Genomic DNA, 9,940 nt, shown 5'->3' on the forward strand with positions numbered 1-9,940 from the left:
TTAAAGAATATTTTTTAAGAAAACATTTAGACCGATTTTATGCTGAAAGTGTGTTAAAAGAGCTTTACATATAGTCAAATTATACTGTTTGAGATAGTTATATAAAGAACTTTTGTTCATATCTCCCAATTTTAAATAATTTGGAGAGTCATTTGAAAAGTGAACTATCACATCAATAGTTAACTAGAAGCTAAAAGTGATTTCTTTCAGATATGACGTCTTTGAGGCTTTAACATATTTTGAGACTTAAGCTAGCTAAATCGTTCTATAATAGAGACGTAGAAATATTAGAGAAACATTGACTATGATTTTGTTTTAATTGAGGAAGCCTAACATATATTGATGAATAAAGTCGATTTTGGCAAGAAAAATTGACTTATGCACTTCAATAAACCTCTCATTTGAAGAAGATACATAAAATACAATAAAAGAACGAAAATTAATTTAAAATACAAACATTGTTATTAGCTGTTTAAACAAAAAAAAATCATTAAATACTGACAATTATTTTTTAAAATACAAAATTATACTTATGTCAACTTATAAGTATGTATACCACACAACTACAGGTGTTGTGGGAGGATTATATATAGTCACAGACAAATACATAATTTGGTTATAGGTCAACAGTTGATCTAATTATTACAAAATGTTTTTAATTTATAATATTATAATATATAATTTATAATATAATATAACATATTATATATTCTTATAATATTACTAAATAAAATTCAGATATCTTAATATTTAAATTGTAAACAGTACAAGTCGGAGATATTTAATAATATTAGTTTGTGGAACTATTGTGAAATAAATAACGTTTGAAAGGTTTATAATAAATTTGTAATTTAATAATTTTTTTAATTATGCATTCAGTTATTATCTTTGCTGTCTTAAAACATGTATCTGCAATAATTTACACGAAAGATAAACATGGTAAACTTATGGCTAGTTGCAAATTCAGAATTTCATAAATATTTATTACCAATAGTTTCAGTAAAACAAATATATTTGCTATTCTATCTTAACAATTGTTTAATTTGATAAAAATTGCACTTAATAATTTATGCAGTTAATTATGAACTTTTTTTAAAATAAGTCACGTAAGTGGTCATTTTGTATTTAATCGTACTATAGTTTGTCAGATACTTGTATGTAAAATATCGACATAAATTGTAAGCTATTTTAAAACAATGGAATTTTATAAGGCAATATTTTTTAATCTATTTATACTATTTTCAAAAACAAGACTTTTACACAAATGTCAAATTTTTGATTGTTTATATAATTAATTGTGACCGTCAGCAAATTTTAAACTCTTCCCTGAGAACAACTGTGGCAATATTTACTCTTAAGAACAAATACAATTTTTTATATATTTTTTTTAAGATTTTGAATTTTTGTTAATGAAATTAGTTTCGACAATATTATTAAATTCAAATTTAAATATTCGACTATTATTTGGTTGAAAACTAGTGGATATATGAAATATGTAGGTCTTTAACAAATATTTGTATGAATATTTCATATGCATATCAAAAAACCTTAAATTAGTAAAATTAATCGTTTATGAAGCGAATAATTTTCAAGCAATTAGTCAATAAGTCTAACCAATCGAAATTACAAAAACAATTCACATATTGTATCGAAAATCCATCATTTCTTTCCTATTGTGCTATCTACTCCGCCAAGCATAAGTACTTATCCTTATTCTATACGAATACTTGTATGAAGAGAATAAAATGTGAATAGCAACGAATCGTTTTTGAGTGAGCGATTGATTGCTTCCGCTTGAAAACGATTATTAGCAGGTGTCTTTATGAAGAAACAAAACCGTTATTATAAAAAAGGGTTTTCAGATCATAGGAAAAAGGCTTTGTAGGATACGCATAAATAAAATATTGTATTTAAAGCTAAATAAACAGAAGTTATAGTTATCAAATATTTGTTTAAACTTTCAACTTTTTAATACATAATTGAATAATAATAAGTTATTCAATTAAATAAATTATAAATATAAGTTGTGAAGGAGTCACATATCACCCATAAGCTACTTATAGTCTTCGTTTACAAATATTTTTAAATATTGATAACATAAGTTATCTTAAGTGGAATTCACAGTAAATATGTTTTGAACTTAAGTTATAAGATACATTCGAAGTAGTGGGAGATACATCCGAAACATTTTAACTACATTTAATGGCTCTCTCATAAAGCTAAGTTGAAACAATTTTTATTTTTAATCATTTTATATTAATATAATATTAAATAATTAATTTCTGTTTGAGCAAAAAAAATATTTTCCCACTAGTTGAATTATGACTAAAACCTTTTTCTATATTTTCTATTTTCACGACATCTAATCATTTTCTGTCATTAAAGGGTCTAATGAGTATTACTTGTCAAATAATAGCCTCCGATTCTCATCGATTTTTTCTGTTTTTTTAGGTCACTATATCTAAACATTTTCTGTATAGTCGTCCTCTTGGAAAAATATGATGTAATTATTAAAGGGTCTAATAACTATTATCTGTCGAACTATAGAGAATGATTCTTATCTATTTCTTCGGTTTCTTCTATAGGTCACTATTTACTACATCTAATCATTTTTTACGTGATCGTTCTCTTGGAAAACATATTGTGAATATTAAATAAAATTATAAATACGTTTTAAATATATTAAGATTTAAATATTTTATAGGCTCCTAAGGCAATTTCGCTCCAGAATTTCCAGAACGTTACGATACTTTAATGTTAACTGAACACAAGTTTGGTCTTTGACGTCGCTATTTTTATTATTTATTTAGTGGATTTTAATTGAATTAAATCGCTAAACGGGCAGACATCTAAGTAAGAGATTTAAGATTACTGAAGATACATTTTATGCTAAAAATAAACTTAAGTGAGATTAATATGAGCACACTAAACTGATTCTGTGAAAATATAGATCGTGTTATGTTCGAAGTGTGATCGTACTTCATTTTCGCATTTAATTATACAACAGGAAGTGCAATATTTGCCAATTGTTACTTTAATAATAATAATATATTTGTGTGTATATTTTTTGTGTAACTATTAAGAGAAAAAAAAACAAGCGACCATTCATAAATATTTAATATAATTATTATATTACTTTTCAAACAATATCTGTTTACTTTAAGATAGTTTAGAGTAACTATTCAAAATTTTATAGTATGTAGTAGAGAACTTGTTAGGGATAATTGCACGAAATTGGAAATTAAAAATGGATTAATATATTTATTATATTATTTAAATATAAACAAACGTGAGTTTCTAATATAAAAATACAAAACTATTTATATCGCATAATAATTACATTACAATCAGGATTTTCAATTTCTTTAACTCAGAGAAAATTTGTTTTCGAGAATATGTAATCAGGACAAGTACCCATATTAAAACAGTAACTAATAAAAGAAATGATATATACAATACAGGTTTATCCTTTTCGTGTTTTCAGAAGTCAAAGTAAATATAATACATTTCTAATTGAGTTTTCGATTAAATTATTAGTTTAATATATTGTTTGCAATTAGGTATGCAATGCAATATTATTCAACTTTTTTCCACGGAACATCTTAGAGGTCAATACATTCAATCACTTGTCGATACATTGCTGGTAATAGCTCGGTCTTTAGATAAATAAATATGATCCTTTGCATAAGAGCACATAAAAGTCCGATAATAACAAATCATATAGTTTTGTGTCATCAATTGCCAATATCTAAAAGTGAAATTACACGTTCAGTGAACTGCTACCGCAATGACGTTTAAACATGAAGTATTGTTTGGATTATGTTGAAATCATATATCTTTAACATGTGTTTGTAGTGATCGCAATTAACGATTTGTATCACGCTGACAACATTTTTGAAAAAGTGTGGTTCTATCACTTAGTCGGATCCAATGTCACATACAATGACTTTTTGTGAATTAAATAGTCTTTCGACAATTATTTGTGAAACTTAACTGCTCCTGATGATATTTTTAACCTTTAATGAAAACTAACATGCTCTTTATCCCATTAAGTACCAGACAATGTCAGACTTGGAATTTAATGGTGAAGTTTCCATAGTAAATAGTAAAATAAAACAAGTTTAAGTAAATGAGAAGAGTTTAATATTTGGTTAGAAGAATATTCTCACTTTATCTTTACCTAGAAAAGATAAAATATTCTTTGAATATTAAAAAATATTCAGAGCTAACCCATTTCGGTGGTCCGAGAGGATTCGTATTCTCTATTACTTATAAAACGTTAAATTAAGGCTAAAACCAATCTATATATAAACTATATAAATTATATATACAAGTTTTGTCATTTATTTATCATTTAAAATTATATTTGTAAATTTTTTTTCTATGAGATAATTAAGTTATAGTTTCTTTAGAAATCTTTATATAGGATAAGGTAAAATTAGTAATCAGGGGTGTGACTATTATCTCAATTAATATAATTACATGAAAACATTAAATAAAAAACAATAATTATTTTACTAGAAAATTCGAACGAAAATTCGACCTTGAACTTAGCGTAAAAATTAATTTTTTTGTTAAAGTTTATTATTGTTAATAAATACGCCTATATAATAAACATAATATACACATACATATATTATACAACATCATACAAATCGCTCTACATTCATTTGAGACATATTGTTCTTTAATTAAATTCACTTCCGTAATATATAATATTTCTAAAATTGATTCTCCTATTATTTACTTAAAGTACCTTGTAAAGTGCAATAAATAATAATAAATACTCGAAATTACACATTTTGTGATTCACATAATTAATTTGTATGATGTGTAAAATAACTTCCATTGAAATATACAACAAATTCGTACGTTTGTTGAATTATAATTTATGAAAAAAGTACAAAATTTTATTTTTAAAAAATTGAAAAACTATAAATTGGTTTTTTAGATTTTTTAAAAAAATTGTATGACAATCTATTCAACTAATTAAAATTCATAAAACAATGAAAAAAAATAAGTGATTAATTTTAAAATATGAAACGAAACGTTCGTATAAAATTTAATAACTCTACTTGAAATATACCAAATTAGTATATTTATCATTTACCATTATCGTAAAGCCTAGATTAACTTTGCAATAAACGTGTAAATCATGAAATTAAGACTCTACGGATTAAAACTTTGATTAACGATTAGATAATACTCAAAAAATGTCAACACTATTATTGTATAGTAGATAAACATAAATCGAGCGATACGATCGTATAATTAATGCATCATTTGTATATAAAAAGAAAATTTATTTCAGTAGAACAGAACCGGGTTGCTAATGACACAATTCCATCTGAATTTTTCCAAGATAGGTCTTATATGTAAATGGAACAGCATATGTATCTATGAGGATAAATGTTAAACTTCTAGGTAGGATAAAAGATATTGCGCCTTTTTGATTCTATTATCATCAGATATTCTTAGGCAAAGTATGTTATGACTTTTACTAATAACTTCTTATGTTATCTCGACATTTACAAACTTTCTGAACTAAGTAGTAGTTTTAAAAAAAAAAAATAGTATTTAGAGTAGGTAAAAAATATAGTTGTACTTTGAGCAAAGTAATTTTTTAATTCTTCAACGTGACATACCACAAGAAAGATGAGAAACATTGGTTTAGGAAGTTACTATTAGTACAAAAGATCTATTAAGATCGCACTAACTCTACTTTATAGGAAGCCAATATATATATATATATAATATAAGCCAATAGCTTGGTATTGCTTAAGTCTGTTATAGAAAAATTAAAACAAGTAATAAATAAACTACGATTTAGTGATCACTATTAATTAGGAAATATATCAAAAGTAATGTTAGTATACACTTAGATGTATATGTATAATATATACTGTTATTTGTTAAAGCAACAATAACACATGTTTACGCTGTTCCATTTTCTTTGGATACTCGATCTTGAATTAATAAAAAGGAGAGTAAGAGATATATATACAGCATATTTCAAAAATATCAATATTAATACTTAATAATATAAAAAAAATTTATAAAGCTTTATTTATGCATTAATTAATTATTAATTTTAAAAATTTATATATTATAAGTACATAATTACGAATTTTTTACAATAGCTTGAAACAACTTTCACAAATAGTAAGTTCCTATCAAAGTAAAATAACTCTAAACTTTCCAAAACTTAATTAATTTCAAATTTAATTTATTTATTTGAAATAAACAAACTGCATATATTATATATACTATATGTATGTAAAAATATATTTTTGCATGTATGAATACGTAATTTAAAACAAGTTTGACTAATTTACGATTTAGCAAAAAATCTGATTTTATATTTTGCTAAAAATTTATATTTATGATTTATTTTAGTACGAAAATTATAATTAATTTAATTCACATAAAAAAATCAAAAAAAAAAAAATAAATAATGATAAACAATTATCTTCTGTTAATCAAAAATTGAAGTGAGAGGAAAGGAGTTCTTTTAAAACTTGACGTCAAATGTATTTGTTCCAAATTAAAATAAAATTGACGATAAAAACTTTAATCATATGGAAGCATTTATTTACAGATATTGCTTTTATACTAACTAATAAATTTGCAGTAATTTTATTTTCATACTACAATTTATTCAAAGAACGATTTAAAATCATTTTAGCAATTAACATTATTTTTGCAGATATACGAATACAAATTTTAATAGGGAGACGAAAGAATGGCCTATACAAGTGGGTGAGATTTGTTTAATTTACATATCATTTGTTAATTAATTAATATTACTAATTAGTTGTTTTTAATTCCTTGATAATTAAAAATTAATTAAGTTTTTAAAAAATTGTTGTTGGCAAGAAGTCGAATTGAAGGTCGTCACTATTCTTGTACTCATTTCATATTATTTGTAGATATTACCATATACCATAAGTAAATTGACAGTAAGTAAAAAATAATATAACGTTAAAATTTCTATTACAGGAGTTTATTACGTATTACCATTCATTATAGAACAAATGCAGCCGATCTATTTCTATCATATTTTTTGCGAAAAATAGTGGAAACATTAGTTACTTACTGCTGTCATTTTCTCCTACTGGAGCATAAGGCCTCAATCACATTATTAAAAATTCTATGGTTCTACGGTTCCCTTTACTGATTATATATCTCTGATCAATGTGGATTCAAAATTTTTTTCTTTGATCAGAAGCTTTTCATTTATGAAATCTGGTAAAGTTAGGTAATTCTCTCCAATAAGTATAAGTACATAGTCTAAAGTGATTTTAAGACCTTGTTTTGAATTAAAAATTTTAAATATTTAATAAATAGTATTGTTGATAGTGACATTAGTGATATAGTGGCAATGTAAAGATGTGTGAACATTAAAAAAAAAAATAGTTTAATGTGATTTTAGCTCAAAAAAAAATTTAAAAAAGTATTAGACATAACATAGTTTGTGTCAACTAGGATGCAATTAATTAAACGAAACAGAATAAGTAAAATAAGGTATATAACATAAGTTCTTTAACATATGGAAAAGTTTTTTTCAAAATTTAAAAGTATTTTGAAGATTTTTAGATTTTAAGAGGGGCGCTATGCTTCTGAATAACCCTCGCTACATGACTATACTACGAATAAAAATTCTGTATACGCATAGCCATTTATTGCAAATTTTCTTAATTTAAGAGTTTAATTTAATATATGAGGAGATAAGATTCTGATTTAAAACAATTAAACTAATTTGGAACTTAGGGCATTAGGGGTAGAATGAAAAAATTAACAAAACTTGGAAAGCAATCTTAGCCTTGATTGTAATTTATAAAAGAGTCAAAATTGGCAGTGCACGAGTCCGATTTCTGGTACTTGCAGTCTCAAAAAATTATTTACGATTAATTAAATACAAGAACTATTTCCAAGACCACTGATGATGGGTATTCGGCAATACTCGAAACAGTTGTATGGTCAGCCAAAAATTCAATTAATTTAAATAATATAAAAATAGTTTTTGTGGTTGTAGTTCTCTACTTTTCGAAAACCTCTTTATGAAAGAATTAATTTTTTTTTCTTTGTTCTGGAATAACTTTCAATATTTCCGAAATTGTTTAACTTTTTAGTTGCTTAATTTTTCTAAAAATTATTGCAAAAAACTGATTTCTAAAATAATTAAAAAATTCCGTAATAGAATTACTTAAACATTTTTATACTATATATGTAAAGATAAGATTTTTTTATCAGTATTTCATACAAATAATAACCACTTGAATCAAAAGAGCATTAATAAAAATGTTTAAATTTAGACAGTATCAGTAAACAATCCATATCAGAAAAATATATTGTATCATATTATTTTATTTACAACAATTTTGATAATTGATAATTAGATGAAGAATTTATAAGAGTTAATTATTTATTCTGAACTACAGATAAAGAGTATTGGATTTTACGCACCATTTTCGTATAGAGTACTTTTAAAACGAATTTGAAAAGTTAATATAGAAATATAATTAAATTAATTTTAATCAATTTAGTGGTTGAAGTGTTTAAATAAGTATTATGTAAATCGATTGATATGCTTAAAAACCATATAACGTTTTTTTTTTTTTGTGTCATTATACATAGTACAGTAAGGCAGAACCCCAGTAACGAGTTTTTATGGCCTGATAAGTGAATAATTGTATAGTATAAATAGTACATATATAGAATTATGTTATACTATTAATCAATATGCAGAGTTCATGCTAATAGTTATTATTAAAATAATAATATTATTATCAAAATAATAATATATAATCATATTATTAAAATTATTATATATAAAAATATTATTATTATAATAATAATATATAATAATATTATTATTATTATAATTATATTATATTATAGTAATTATTAGTATTATATTAATTCTGATACAATGATTATTAGAGTATTGGTCATATCTGATACAATGAGACTTACATGTCATTTGTTCTTTTAATATTACCATAACTAAGTAAAATAAACACTTGAGGTTATTGCAGACAGACAATATTTATTTGGGTTCAGGCCAAAAAACACCAGGGTTAAGTTTAGACAATTACGATATATTTTTCTTATATTATTTATATCATATGACGAAATAATGAGCTATACGAGTATTATAAAAAAGGGCTTTGATTCGGTATTCTTTTCAATTCTTTTTAATGTTTTTGCTGCTATGCTGCTATGTGGCATTTTGACTTTAATGTTATATATACATGTGTGCTAAATTGAGTACTGTCTGCATGCGTGCATAAAGTGAAGAAGCTTACTTTATAACTTATATCAATTCTTCACAGTTGGATAATTCAGATGCATACATTTTCTATACATGGTTTTATTTCTTTTGTAAAGGATGCTGAGAGTTTCTATTAAATTTCACACCATTTTTTTTTAATTAAAAAAACAAATGTACAATTTTTAAATATATTTGTAAAAAATAACTTCTAATATTTGGAATTCCTTTTAAAAAATAATAAATAGCATTGTTAACATCTTTCATATACTTATGGAAATCCTGTGTGTTAGAACTCTTAAGTTATATTAAATTTAATTTACTTTTTAAAAAAAAACCTGTCAATAATTTCTATATAGTAGCTTATCTTGATAGATAGTAGAATATTTTTCATAAGCTAATAAATTATAATTTCAATTATTTTTTTAAATATTTTAATACATATATGGTATTACTTTTTATCTAATTTATTGAACTATAAATTAGACTTGATTATTGTTTGAAATAAATCAAAATAGATTCCCGTATATTTAATATAAAAACAATATAGTGTCAAAACAAATTTATAGTATATAGATACTATACTAAAAATGAATGATAAATAATGTGGCAATTCTAGAAAGAATGATAGGAAAAATTTTCTGAACATGTCATAGCAATATTTTAATT

This window comes from Teleopsis dalmanni, chromosome 2, assembly GCF_002237135.1.
Source record: "Teleopsis dalmanni isolate 2A chromosome 2, ASM223713v2, whole genome shotgun sequence".
In the NCBI taxonomy this organism is placed as follows: Eukaryota; Metazoa; Arthropoda; class Insecta; order Diptera; family Diopsidae; genus Teleopsis; species Teleopsis dalmanni.